General features: G+C 53.6%; 1 protein-coding gene across 7 annotated transcripts in view; it reads right to left on the bottom strand.

Moving 5' to 3' along the window:
• Positions 1–14,833, bottom strand: part of Hr3 (nuclear hormone receptor 3 ROR-beta) — a 127,244-nt gene that overhangs the window by 85,309 nt on the left and 27,102 nt on the right. The gene's annotated exons all lie outside the window — the stretch shown is intronic.

Here is a 14,833-nt window from a genome sequence, read left to right as displayed (position 1 = left end):
ACGCGCCTCTCAGAGACAACGAGCGTCTGCGGTGCAATGCCGCAGATCAAATGCATACACGCGGCGGCCGTTCCAAAATGAATATTATGCGCAGTTCGCGCCCGGTGGCTTACCTGCGCGAGGTGTCAAATACCGCTGTTCCAGTGCATCAACTGACGGACTCGTAGTCACTCAGATGGCGAGCTAGCTGCGCTGGCTCAATGCATGTACGGGCAGTCTTTTTGGCAGTCCTTTCATGGCGAGTACGCGCATGAGCCGGTTACGCTGTGCCAGACAGAAGCGATATGTACGTGCTGCCGTTAACTCGCTCGCCAACAGTCCTAGAATGGCCAAAGTGACAGAAATCTCAGTTTAGCGAACCCTTCAAGAATCCGTACAGTGTACTGCGAAATCGGTGCCCGTTCTCAAACAGTGTATGTGTATAAACCCTTGTTGAGGTCTTTTGCTCTCTTGCTGCTTCAGGCTGTCATCATTTGCAGGGCATTAAGCGATCTTGGCTCCACCACTGAAGTCAGATTTTTGTCGCCAGTTCCATTACGTTTGATGCATGACATTTATCGGCTTCAAAGTGCACTTGGTACGATATGGGGAGCTGAATGCGGAAGGCCTTCTTGAGGAAGAGATAAGACCCCTTCGTCCAAAGTAATCCTTGCGTCCCCGTTTGGAGGCGCACGCCACAGTAAAATGATCAGCAAGGGCTATTTACACTGACCCGCAGCTCAGTTTTCTACAGGGCAGTGCCGACAAATTCTAACATCACATACTTCGGAGAGGAATCTCGAAGCTTCTGGGAAACGCTGTCTGGCGTGAAATTAAAAAAATGAAGAGTAAAGAGACACCCCTCCGTTACATGAAACGGCGGGTAGCATACATGCACGCTTCAGAAAGGCTGCGCATAACCCTCTGCGCACACAGGTATACCTTCCTTTATGCGACTGCTTTAGCGGGACCTGGGCACGCAGGGCGTTCGTTAACGCCTCGAAAAGAAGAAATTTAAGCCACAATGCAGTTTACCAGGTGCATATGTACGTAAGTACAGCACCGCAACATTAAAGAAAAAAATGGGCGCCATGTACCAAGAAAAAAAATGCCACAAAACAAAGAGCCCGCACGCATGCATGATCATCAGGCGGTATACTATCTCTACGCCTGCACTCAACATAATTTCAGTAGTAAAGATTTGCGCTGCTGACTGGCCAGTGCAAGCCACCAACAGCAGGACGCTGTTTCATGCCAGAGAACCTAGTCTCTTGGCTGCGTTCTTAGACCAGAAATCGAGATTCGCGACCAGGTTAACCACCTGAGTCGGCCAGGACAGCTGTGTGACAGGAATCGCAGCTTCCGGAGTGTTGCACCTGCGCTGGCTTGTGGCGGCGTACCTCACGCTGTAACATTGCGACCAGTGCCACTATGCATGTCGATAGCGTAACCGGCTCAAGTGCTACCCTTTAGACGACCACCCTTTCCCACAGGCGCCTTGGCTGTACCACTGCAGAGGTCAGTTCCGCCATGTTTGCGAAGTGGCACCCTCAGCCCTTGCTTCGTCCCCCTCTAAACCATTTACGTCATCTGTACCCCTTTCCCCCGTGCGGGCAAGCAATCAGAAGTCGTCTCTTCTGCATTTTTTTGGCACCTTCTTTATGCACAAAACTATTTACTGTTCCTGCGTTTGCAGCCTCTCCTGATGCCCGTGGAAGTTCCAGGAACACAGCGATGCTTGCTGACACGACACTAAAGCTCTAAGCTGAGAAAGTAACCGAGGAGATGTCCGGCAATCACTGCTGCAACACTTGTCTCAATCACATGTCCCTGCTCGACACTATATACAAGTCGTTAGCTTCAGCTTGGACTGAACGCTGTTTTCTAGCCATTGCACGGCATTCTAGCTTTTCTAGCGCTGCCTAGAGATTCATTTAAGAGAGCGAACGGTCATCCTTTCAGAAAGGACGAATCCGAGAAGCCAAACGGTTATACTTTATTATTTCAGCGCCAAAACTTCGCACCACACATGACAGCGCCTGATGCAGGTGGACAGATTTGTCCGCCGCAGTCGACTGTGCAGAAGGCAGCCAAAAACACCTGACGCAAGATGACTGCATAATTACAGCATCATTTATACCAGTGTGTGACCTCACACACGTTACATTAGAGGGGTCCACATTATCACGATTATTTAACAACTAAATAAACACCCTCCTTACTGCTCGTCTCCTGCTTAGCTAAAACTAAGCAGCACCTCCAAAACCACAGTTTGTTTTTATACGGCTAGTTTATTTATTTATTTATTCAAAATACCCCCAAAGGCCCTCATTTGAGGGTATTACATGGGGGGGGGGGGGGGGGGGGAGTAGGTACAAAGCATTGTTATAAGGTTAAAGATATTGCACTAAAATAAAATAGAAATCACAAAATATTAATCATAAATAGGCATTCACAGAAAGGGTCGCAACAATTGGTAATATAACTTGGCTCTTGCGCAAATAAAGCGTGTCACGAAAGTAAATTTCTGCACACAATTAAGGCCACCTGTTGCGAGTTCCATTAACAGTAACTCCTCCACCACACTTTAGAGCAAAGACGAGCATGATCTCAGAATATGCTATAGTGTTAATACATCTGCATGCGTACGTGCTATCAGTGCTTCCCGGTAACAAATATAGAATACCAAGAACAGACACCTCTGTGCGGCAAAATAAGCATAATAAGTACTGCGGCCGTCCAGAAATGCCGCGACGGACGTTTCGGCTTTCCGCCATTCATGATAGCGGATCAGCTATCGAAGCGGCGACGTCAGTGCACAATTTCACCCAGCGATTTCGCGACTTTTTTTTTTTCCGTTCACGCCCCGACCCTTTACGCCATTTTTACGCTCTGAAAACGATAACAGTAAGAAAGGATTCTGAAGGAACGGAATGTATAGGAGCTGTGGCCACTGAGCTCTGCTAAAAAAAAAAAAAGCTAATTGCTCGAAGCATGCGAAAACAACGGAAGCAAAAAATTACAATCTCGCGTGTGCAGCTCACAGACACGTTCTTCGCCTTATAAAGCTACGACCAGAGTGCTAAAGTCCGCTGCGGTACAGGCAATACGCAGTTCAGGAAGCGCGCATGACGAAAACGGGTCCGCATCGCATAGCGGCGCGACGATTGGTTTTATGGGGGTTTAACGTCCCAAAGAGACTCAAGCTATGAGAGACGCCGTAGTGAAGGGCTCCAGAAATTTCGACACACGGTCCTCTAGAATTTCGCCTCCATCGAAATTCGACCGCCGCGGCCGGGATAGAACCCGCGTCTTTCTGGCCGGCAGCCGAGCGCTATAACCGCTCAGCCACCGCGGCGGCTCCATCGAAATTCGACCGCCGCGGCCGGGATAGAACCCGCGTCTTTCTGGCCGGCAGCCGAGCGCCATAAACTCAGCCACCGCGGCGGCTCTCGGCGGGACGAGTATTGCAGCAAAGCGGCCAGCGTTACGGAGTCGACCATCGCGTAATGAAGTCTTCCGTCAACGATCTGCAGGAAAAGAGTGCGCTGCGCGACTTCACAATCAGGCCGGCAGCACTTCCCCGTCGAACTCCGGTCTCCCCCCTCCGTCAACGACGATGGGACGCTGATATCGCTAGCACCGGTGTGGCAGCCTTATTATCGCACTGCTTTGCCGGCCAACGAGTCGGAAACAAGAAGCAGCCGACTGGGAATACGGAAAAGCGCCCGAGCTCTCTCGGGCAGCGATTGGTCAGGACGATACAGAGGAGGGGCACGCCGGCCCCGCCAGCGGAAGACAAGCAAAAGCAGAGCGATGCGATAGCGACTGCAATCGGAGAGAGAAACGGCTTTTTGGCACGGTTACTCTTTTCATAGCCTCCAAGCGACGCGAGATCAGCGGCCGAACTTCGCGAGCCGGTGGCGCGTGAACGACTCCGGAGCGTGCTTTCTCGGCTCAGCCGGCTTAAAATTAGCCGCCGGTTGTTTCCGCTGAGCCAAGTGTCGTGGGCGACCCGCAACGTTTACGTACTTGGGAGAGGTACTACTCCGTCAGCGAGCAGGAGCTGCGCGCATGCCGGGCGTACGTACGCGCGGGGAAAGATAGGGACGTGCCAAGAACGGACCCGTTTGCATCGACGCCAGCCGACGACAAACACAAACAGGACAGAACGCAACGCAGAGAAGCGAGTATCTTCGGGGGCCCTATCTCGGTGGGCAATCCGCGCCGCTGCTGCACGAGCTTGTTTCACTCAACAGGAGGCGATAACGGAGCGGGTTTCCCTTCCTCCTCCGCGCCGCTTTTATTCATGCTTTTCCCTCGTCCCAGGCGGAACCGGCTTTTCTCGCTCGAAGACAGTTGGTCACTGAGTAAACAAGGTGCCGTCGTTCGCGCCCGCCGGCAGACTCCGGAAGGCGGGAAATGACCGCATTTCCTTCCAGAGCGAAGGCTGTGAGGTGTAGGGCTAAACCTCTTGCCGACGCCGCAAAGGATGCCCTCCTCACGGATTCATTCGTGAAGGCTAGAGGCATCTCCGCATGCAGCACCTTCTACGTCGTTTCAAATCAGACGCGGACTACGGTCAGGCCTCTTCTGATGTAGAGAGCGAAAACGTCAAAGCTCTCCTAACCCTTTAGTAAAAGCACTGCCCAGGGGAAGAGTGAAGCAGTTATACAATAAGTTGCGGCACAAGTTTGCGCAGCGCGTCTAAGATAACGGCGCAATTGTTAGGCTATAACCACGAATGAGAACGTGTGTAGCAAAATATCACGCCGCCATTTAAGCTGCGTAAAATAGGTTATCGGTTATCACTTCTTTCTATGTAACACATGAATAAAAATAATGGCGCAACTATTGCGGTTTGCCAGGCCAACTTTTTTCGCACGAAAACAATCCAGCGGTCGCTCATGCGACTGGATACGTTGCGCATCCGAGCTTTAAATATGCATTTCAGAGGCTGTCTGCAAGCCGACTGCCCAGAGACAGTCCACAGAAGGACGTTAAATACGACAACAGCCCCGGCGCTGATAAGAGCAGTGCAGTGCATTACGCGGCAGAGGAAGTTTCCCAACCGAAATCGGGAAGACGGCCGACGAAAAGGAGAGATAAGCAAAGCAGTACACGCGACGGACACAAGAGCGCAGCCCGAAAACGATGCAAGGGATAGCGCTCTGGACCCGGCTGCCGCCCGCGATAAGGGACGCGTACAGTTGTCGACCTGTACGGTCACCGGTGGTCGACAGCACGCTGGACGGTTGGAGACACACAACACACATTTTTCATTAAATCAAAGGAACAAGCAAGTTTCCTCCCGGCTTGCAGCGCGTCAGAATGTAGGCCGGAAGTTCCATCCCCCCTCCTCCCCGCTTGCGACGTCCGCATAAACTGCTTTAACATGCTTCCGACGAATGGACCCCCGGACACCACCAACGCATGCGCTCTGCTCAATCGATGCTTGGCTTTCTCCTGGCCACGTATCCCCGCAAAGACCACTTTCCAGAGAGGGAGGCAGCTCAGGAGAAAACACGAGATCGCCAATAACCCACTGCGCGCCCCTCTTTCCTGGCAAGCGTTTTTATTGTTTAATCTTCCGCACGCAACATCGGCCAGCTGCTCGCCTTTCCGGTTTTGTTTGTTTGGGAGCTTTCGCCGATCGCCATTTTTTTATTTACGCCTCGTCGCGTCCTCCGACGCACACGCGAAACGCAGTCAGCCTGGAGGGGGGCAGGTCGTGGGAAAAAAACGGAAGAAGCGCGCCCAAAGGAGACCGGGCCCTAATGCCCCGCACGCCCGTCTGCGGGAACGTCTCCGTCGGCACAAAACAAAAACTGGCGACACTCGACTTCACTCTGCCCGCCGAGGATCGCGCGGTGCGGAGAGGGAGAGCGGCCGCTCTCTGCACGCTCTCAGCATCCTCCCTCCCCCGTATCAGCCTCCCTCCAGTTGTCCCTGCTCTCTTCGTTTATGGGACCACTCCTGATAAACACGAACGAACGACACTCCACAGCCACGATTCCTTCCGCCTCCTCGCCCCACCCGCATTCTCAAACATACCGAACTTCTTCCTTACCAAACGCGGTGACGACGTGGTGGGCTCCATTTAATTTTCTTTTCCCACTATCCTGCCCTTACCGTAATCGGCGCCCCTTGAACGCCGCATCTTCGCGTTTGAATGTTCTTTCCTTTCCCCTTGTTGTAGACTCGTGAGAGTCAACCTCCTCACGCTCTCCTCCAGTTTTCGCCACGTTTGCGCCACCATCCCACGTCCGCCGCCGGTCCCCCGCCCTCTCTACAACACCGGCCTATCCCTAGTTCCGAGCGGAGATCTCTCTCTCCACACGCACCTTCTCCGGGTGCATGTGGCCGCAGCGGCGGGCAAAAGAATGTCGGCCCGGACGAAGGCTCGGGCTCGGAGACCGCGGCGGCGTCTTCGTCGTCACGGGCGATAAAACAAAATTCGACGCTGGCGAAGATGAGCCGGAGGAGGAGGAGAGCGAAACGAGGGGAACACATGGCGATCTCGGCCGACTCGCTGAGAGCACGAGGGGGCCGGAATGAGCCCGCAAGGCCGCCCGGCTGCGGGACCCCTCCCCTCTCTGCGCAACGCCTTCTCACGCGCTGCCGTTGTGACGCTGCGGTTTTCTTCTGTGCGGCGGCGGCCGAGGGGAAGTTCCGCACTGTGGCGGCGACGCCCCCGCCATGTTTTGATCCTAATGTTGCGGAAGACTTGGGAAGAAAAGCAACCAAGAACGACACTGGTGCAAAGCTGCTCGCAGAGTTTCGGTGAGATAAGCACGCACCTAGTTTTGCGTATACGGCCAGGTTAAAACGCTCTTAGTCAACAAGCACGTGTCCCCATTACACAATCAATGCGTGCAATAGTGAAAGTTGCCAGTTTCCGGGGCATTTGATGACAGCGCCTTACAACATCCCTTCAAACTTTAGGTAATAATCGTAAAAAGTACAGATATAGCCAGACCTGTTTTGAGAACTGGCCTTTGCGAAATAAAATATGTAGAAAAATTTGTGTAGCTTGCGTACGCGCGCGAAACAACCCTTGTCCGTAAAGTTTCGAGACTGATTTATTTTCTTCTCAGAAATGATTCTCCAAAACAAATGTAGGTGCGTATGCGTAGCGCCATCTTTTCGGGCTAACCCCTTGCTGTGGCAGGCTCTAGATGGCACTACATGTAGAAAATACGTTGTCACTAATCGTCTGCGCATTCTACTGTGAGTGAATGTGGAGAGATGGACGTCCATCTCGAACAGCGTGTAAACATAAAATTATGTGTGAAGCTTGGCAAGACAGCCACACAGACGTAGGAGCCCCTTCGTGACCCTTACGGCAACGAGACATTATCGAGGGCATGAGTTTCCGAGTGGCACAAGAGGTTCACTTCGGGGAGAACGTCGGTGCAAGAAGACACAAGGCAGGGGCGCCCTTCAACCTCACGGAATGAAAACAACGTGGCTCCGATCAGGGAAATCGTACAGCAAGACTGCACCATTACAGTCCGCATGCTATCAGATGCTCTCGACATTAGTAAGACAACATGCAACCAAATTTTTCCTGAGAACTTGGGGAAACGAACGCTGAATGCCAGACTTGTGCCGCACTCCCTCCCACAGGACCAGAAGGACACGCGGGCATCAGTAATCGCTGATTTGCTCTCCGAGGCAGAGAAGGATGCTGCATTCGTCGACAGCATCACTGCTGAAGACGAAACATGGTGTTTTCAATACGATCCTCAAACAAAGAGGCAGAGCGCCGAATGACGGCCCACAAGCTTTCCGGCGTGGAGAAAGGTGCGGCGACAGAAGACCGAAACGAAGACGATGCTGACAGCTTTTTTCGATTCCAGAGGTGTCATGCACCACGAGTTCGTCCTACAAGGGCAGACGGTGAATCAAGAGTTTTACATCCGTGTGTTCTAACGCATGCGTGATGCACTGCGACGCCGTCGCCGTGGGCATCTGGACAATAAAGCCTTCTCCACGATAACGCAAGGACGCACATTTCTCTCAGCGTGACAAAATTTCTCGCCAAGCACAGCATCACTGCACTTCCCCATCCGCCATACTTTCCTGACCTCTCCCCATGCGATTTTTTCCTGTTTCCTCGTGTGAAGAGAGCCTGTAAGGGTCGCTGGACGGGGAGTGTGGAGGCCATTCAAGACGTCACGACAAAGGAGCTGACAGCCCAGCCAAAAGAAGCATTTTCCAACTGCTTCCAAGACCTCAAGAAGCGTTGGAAGCTGTGTATAGACTGCAAGGGAGACTATTTCGAAGGCGTGCTGCACAAATAATTTGATTTCAATGTTAAACGCATTTTTTTAATGGACACAGTTTCGGGACATTGCGGACAAAGGTTGCATTTTGGAAACTGCGTGCACACGCGAACGTGCACCCGAGTCAGATCTCGAGCCTCCTGGAGGCACCGTGAGATCACCGGTACAACCTTGATATTTGCCTTTACATGCCAGGTAGCAATCGTGAAAATAAAGAAAAATACCACAAGACAAATTTGAACTTTTTTTCTGTTAAAAATCTCACAAGCAAATCGCCAACACAAATTACGTAAAATAGGGCACGAGGAACAAAGAAACGAAAACTTTGATGTGGTCACTTGAATCCTGGACGGGAAACCTTACATCGATTGATGTTTTTACTCTGTTCTCTCAGTCTAACATCGGCGTGCGCTTCACGTAACGGTCGTAGGTAAGACGAACGGGCTTTGTATTTCTTTGGCCCCAAGAAAATAAGAAAAGGGAAAGCCTCTCGGGGGGGCTGTATACCAATTCAGCTTTCCAAGCTAAGCACCCGTCTCTTCACTCGGTTTTAGACTCGTTGACTCGGAGGGGCCCATTGGCGATGCACGCGGTTGATGTGCTGCTCGACGCTGGCTCCTTTGTCTCGCGCCTGCCCGCCTAACATCCGATTATGCGCGAGCAGGCCCGTCCGCGTTGTTCCCAGCATTATACCCTCACGCACGCACAACCTGACCCAACTACAATCCCATCGCTGCTCCTAACTCACCACCTGCGCTCCATTCCCCCTCTCCACTAACGAAGCGCCCGCCGCCGTAGTCGGCCTATTTCGGTGCAGCGGTACGCTGGCACCATCGCACCGCACCCGTAAATCTGCCATCGTCCCGCGTCGATCATCGCACAAATCAACCTCGTGGGGAAGTTAATGGGGAGCGTAATGACCTCGCATATTACGGTGTCCGGTGCCAAGTGCAGGCTTCTACCGAAACAACGTGAACAATGAGAGCGTGTTGGGTTGCCGAAAGCTCCCAAGTGTTTTTTTTTTTTTCTTCGGCTATTAGACGCGAGGAGAGCCGGTACGCAAGCAGAAAGGACTCATAGGATGGACGAGGACAACCATTCGGAGACCTGCCTGTCAGCGTGCTGGTTGAAGCGGATGGAAAAGATACAAAGAGAAGAGCTTCAGTGACTTGCTCGCAGTACTTATGAGGCGGTTAGCCGCGGAGGGTGCAGACGATACCACGCCTCCGCCAGATGTAAAAAAAAAAAAAAACCTCAGCGTACCCCCTTTGCCAAAATTAACCGAGCAACAGGTTTTTGCTTCCCAACCATATAATGGAGCCTTTACGGCACCCTTAAAGACCGAAAGCCGTCAAAACGTGAGAACAACGGCTCTCCTTACTTTACGCAGATTCAGAGCGTAAGGGCTGCCCCAAGTGCTTCGCTACGCGGCTAAGAAACAAGCCATCGCTGCCCGGTCACTTTTGGCAAAGATTACGTAGGTGCCCGCCCGTGTCGTCCTCGCTGCCTCGCCGGCATCTGAGTACTCTTCAGCCGAACCGTTTCGCTCCGACGTTCTCAAGTTGAGAGAGCAGTTTTTTCAACCTCTATTTCTGTGCATGCAGTTGATGCTAAGGGTCCCGCGGCACCCCACACCATCTCTCGGCATATCAGGCTGCAGATGGGTCTTCCCATCGAGGCGCGTCTATGGCGAGGCACAGGACTAACTGGGTCCCCCAGCTGCCGACGCGCGTAGAGATCTGGCAGCTCGGATCCCACCCTGCTGGCATTTCCCAGTGGCCGGTTCTCCGAATTAAACCGCTGCACGGAAGTCTTCGCAACCTCCCGCGAGCCTCGCTGGCCGCCTCCTCGCTCTCCCAGGAGCGCGCAACTCCGGCGTAACTGCAGGGCGCCCTCCGCCAAGGCCGCCGAACAGCCGCCGGCGCGGTGATGGTTGGCCCGCAGCCCCGCAGCCTTGCTGCGAGTCTTCGCACGCCCTCCCCGCAGTTCGCCCAGCACGCACACTGGTGAGCCGTGCGGGTTCTCCCACGTCTCCGGCGCAGCCGCGCTCCGTTTGACGGCTCGGCCCCGGAGCGCTTCGCGGCGTGTGGGAAGCACAGTCGTGGACGCGCGGTCCTCCGCCGTCCCTTCCGATCCCTCTGGAGAAAGTGCATCGGCATAGCCCGCGCACTTGACAGTCTCTGCTGCAAAGTGGGCGCGACGCAAGGCGAAGGTGCAGCTGCTGGCACCGTGACACCACTTCGCATTCGTATGCAGACACAGGACAACCTGACGCCAATTTCAAAGGAACACTAAGGGCAACCTCGTCCTCCTCTTGTTCTCAGTAAAAATTTATTATCTGGCTGTGATGACACTGTTTGTCTGACAGCAAAAGACGCGCTTATCGGCGAGAAACGGATTGAAAAAATCGCCCCGCCAGTCGATTCAAATTCCTGCCGCCCTTACCGAAAGTGACCAGTCGGCGCCGTTTTCAAGTGAACTGCGGTGTAACGTATCCTCTCGGACACGCGGTTTTGTGTCGACGTATAGATTCAGTTGCGAAATCTGCCGGTGATGGCGACACCTGCATTTCGTTTTTTTTTTCGTGTTTTCTAGCTTATAAAGGCTCCTTTACTGGAGACAGTGGCCTCCGTGATTTGATCGCGGTATGCCTTACCGATACAGGCCAACTTGTATTTGTCCCGTTTGCGGCGGCAATTTACTCGTTTGCCGTTACTTCTGGTCGCCGCAGTGGCCAGCAGTCCTGCGGGCAGGAATAGTGCGCGTCGCGTCATGATGTTTAAAGGTACCGCAGGGCCCGTGAGGACGTTAAAGCACGCGCAGTCCGACCGGCTCTTCGCACGGGGCGATGTCAACAACGCACGCGGAGAGAGCCCGCGCAATATTCCTCGCCGACCCCCCTGTTTCCGCAGCGCGGCAGAGCAGAGCGCTTCCGGCGGCTGTGGAACGACGCTTCCGACCCACTTTCGGCGCTTCGGGCGATGCTCTGGTAATCCACCCAGATCAGAACGCAGTGGCGGCTCGGCCGGCCGAAACACCGCGGCGGCTCTTCCCCCCCCCCCCCCCCCCCCTTCCCTTCGGCGGTGGCCGAGAATGGGCCGCTAATTCTCTCCCTCTCTCCGGCGCATCGCGCCCCTCCGTCCGATCGATGCCGGCGCCCCGGCGCCCGTCTCGCACTAAACTGGGCCACCGCCCCGGGCCCGGCTCGGGCCCGCGTCACTGGCCCCGACTGCGTAACCGTTGTGTCAGCGTTGCTTTGCACCCCTGTGCTTCTCTGAATCACGTGATGCCAGTGCACCAATTACGCACGATCCTGTTCACGCGTATACCCCCTGCGTCCCTTTCCTTGCACGGTCGGTATAGCGGGCAAAAAAACGCATCGTGGCACTCACGGCGTGATGAAAAACTGCGCGCGCTTTCATAGGAGCAGCTAAAGCTTCTGACTTCCACGTCTGCCAATTCACCAGTTTCTCTCACGAATCCTTTAGCACACGTTCGCGTACTACGCGACGACCTGTTACAGCGTCTCAGCAGAGAAGACCCGTCGTATGTGAAAAAAAAAAATCGAATGAAGAGAGCAACTCACTCCGCGGTAATGTTGGAAGAAGGGAACACAGCTACTTATTCTCCGTAGCAAGCAGCGGCAAAGTTAACAACCACACACAAAGTATTGGAGTCACGTATTAGCATGTAACTGCTGGGTTTTGCACAAATCGGTAATTGTTTTGGCAAGTTAGCGGTCGCACTATCTCCTGCGTGTCATAATCACGTCATTTATGTACACATTGGTTAGCTTATGCAATCCTGTGCCTGCCTCTTGACAACGCACTAGTTAAACTTCTCTTGCCCTCCTACCGATGGGAACGGCTTTTAGCAGTACGAAGAGTACTTCAGGTCTTCGTCCGGCGACACGTTGCCGGTTGGGGCAGCAATTCCAACTTCTTAGAACAAAACTTATTTATTAAAGACGGGACCGAAATACAAGGCAGTGATGACAAGGCAGTTTAAAGAAAAGGCTGATAAAAAAAAAGGCTGTTAAAAACGGCCGAGCTTGAGACTCGGCGCGCTCGTCCTAAGTCGTCGTTTCCCGCGGGTTTTAACCCCTTCGATAATTGGGCGGAGCTTGAGTAATCTAGCTCTCGCCCAATTTGGACCAATAGCAAAGCAATTGCATCGTATGTACTAGTGGGCGGAGCCAAGGGTCCGAGCCCAGTGGAATGCGCAGCTCTCGCCCTAAGGGGGCGTCACGCCTCGACGTACATTCCTCGATTCCCCCCCCCCCCCCCCTCCCCGGGCATGATCGCTCCTGGTAACAGGTGCGGGGGGGGGGGGGGGGGGGGGGGGCATCGGCCCCGTGGGCTTCCACTTAACAGCACTAGTGCACTTCTATGACCAGCTGGTCCCGTCCACCAAACCAAGATTACAAAGTTCGTTTTCCCAGGCACCGTAACAGCCGCGTGGCACTAGGCCTATTATGAAGCAGGCTGATTCAAGTTGCTTTGCTCTTACGTGCACGCGACGAAACCATCGAAATGGACATGAATATGCTGAAATTATATGCGCTTTTCCAGATACAGATGTCACGCGATGAAACGTTATTTGCAAAACGTTGCGAAGTAAACGTTCTGCGCGCATCTTCGCCGATTACTAAAAAATTATCACGCGTTAAAAAGAAAGAAAACTAATGCTATACTTAATACCGAAGTTTACGCCACGACAGTGAAGCAACCGCAGTCGGTATCGGGCTCTAGCAGAGCTTTTCAACGAACCATGAATCTGTATTCACATGCGCACTCCTGGCTAGCTGCACCCGTCAGTCCGGGCTTCCTCTCGTCGTTGCATCAATGGCACAGCACCGTGATCACACGTCAGGGAGACGCTATGCGCCCCTCTCTATAAGAAAGGATGCACTCACACACGGGTACCTCATTAAGGCGTAGATCAGAGCTGGGGTAATGGCGTAGCAACCACTCGCTGAAATCTAGTCACAATTAACCCATTAAGTCCGCTCTCCTGTCAAGTGGAGGTTGTGTCGGCAGGCCGATTATTCCACAAGGCTCCTCGCCCCTGGCGATCGAGATGTTTTGTTGCTCCATCAGGTGGCGCTTGCTTCCGTCCTGTGGCTCCGCTTTGCCCGCCCGTAATCGTATCCTGCAGGTTGGGGCTTCGTCTCGTTTTAAGGAGGCGGCTAAAACCCGTCGCTGAATTTTCTCACCTTCAGCTGCGCGGCATTTATTTTGATGCGCATGACTGCTTATGCACGGCAGGCCACTATGATCGTGCGTGGACGCAAAGCCAACGCGCACTCGGGATGAAGCCATACATCCCTGCTATTCGGGCAGTAGTAGCGCACCCAGACTGCAACACCTTACCAGTGCCCCCCTAGTGCATTTCCTCGGCTGCAGTCCAACAGGCGGGGATCTACAGCAGCCAAGCACCATAGCCGCTGATCCACAGCGGCGGCTAATCGCGGTTCACTCACCCCTGTAGAGTAAAGACTGAGCTCCATGTGCGCGAAAGAGCGAGCGACGCGACAAGGCGGCACGGCGACGCTCGCTCCGTCGCTTGGGGGCAACCTCCATGCAAGCGAAGGCGGCAGGCGACGTGCGCAGCGGACTCCGTGCTTTGCGCACTCGAGCTTGGAAACACGCCCGTAACCTGTTCTCTCTCTTAAAATTTTGTGAGTGTGCCTCATAGTCAGGGCCAAAGGAATATTTCCTCTACGGCAGCGGTGTAGCGGCAGTGGAGATAGCCAACGGCGTGCTTGCGGATTCACATCACGGGGGAGGTGTGCTTTCGTTCGGTGCCTGTGCACTCCGGCTTAGTAAAAACACTCCCATAAACTGTCACCGCAACCTGATTGTAAGTGAGCAAACTATAATATACCACTGAGAATGCGCGCCACGAGTGTTTCTGCACAGTTGGAGCGCAGCGGCACGGTGGATCGAGCGCCGGTACCCGCGGCTCGACACGCATCTCGCCCTGCAGTACGCCCGCTCGCGTAGCCCGCTCCAAATGCTGTTAGCCCTCCGCACCCAACAAGTAGATTGTTTTAATTAATTAAATCATGCGGGTCTGCCTCTCAGCTACAAAACCAAATATTTTCTCGACGGTGGCGATGACCAAGACGACGCGCTGGTTTCGTGAGATGTGCCCGTGAGAAACCGTAGACAAACCGGAAACGGCTTTGGGGAGCTCTGATTGGCCAGTCGTGTGGGGGAATTCCGGGCGACGAGCGAAATTTTCTGTAGGTGCAGATCCGAGCGACGAGACAAGCGACACGGCAAAATTACTTCGCGCGACGGCGTCGCCCGTCGCTTGCCGCCGTCGCGTGAGTTTTCGCATACATGGAGTTCAGCTTTAAATGCGAGGAACGAATCACGTCATGAAGTGCGGCAAATTGTCGAGTGTTCCCGTTCCCTATAACGTACTCACCACCTAGTATATAGACGAACGCAGGTTTTTTTTTTTTTTTTCCTACGAAACAGGACTTCCGAGGCCTTTTGCCCCGCGGGGAATCCTGCATGCAGCGTTTTGAACAGGAACCGAAAACTAAGCCCCAAGTT

The sequence above is a fragment of the Amblyomma americanum genome, chromosome 6 (assembly GCF_052857255.1).
Source record: "Amblyomma americanum isolate KBUSLIRL-KWMA chromosome 6, ASM5285725v1, whole genome shotgun sequence".
In the NCBI taxonomy this organism is placed as follows: Eukaryota; Metazoa; Arthropoda; class Arachnida; order Ixodida; family Ixodidae; genus Amblyomma; species Amblyomma americanum.
This window is presented reverse-complemented; position numbering and strand designations above follow the sequence as displayed.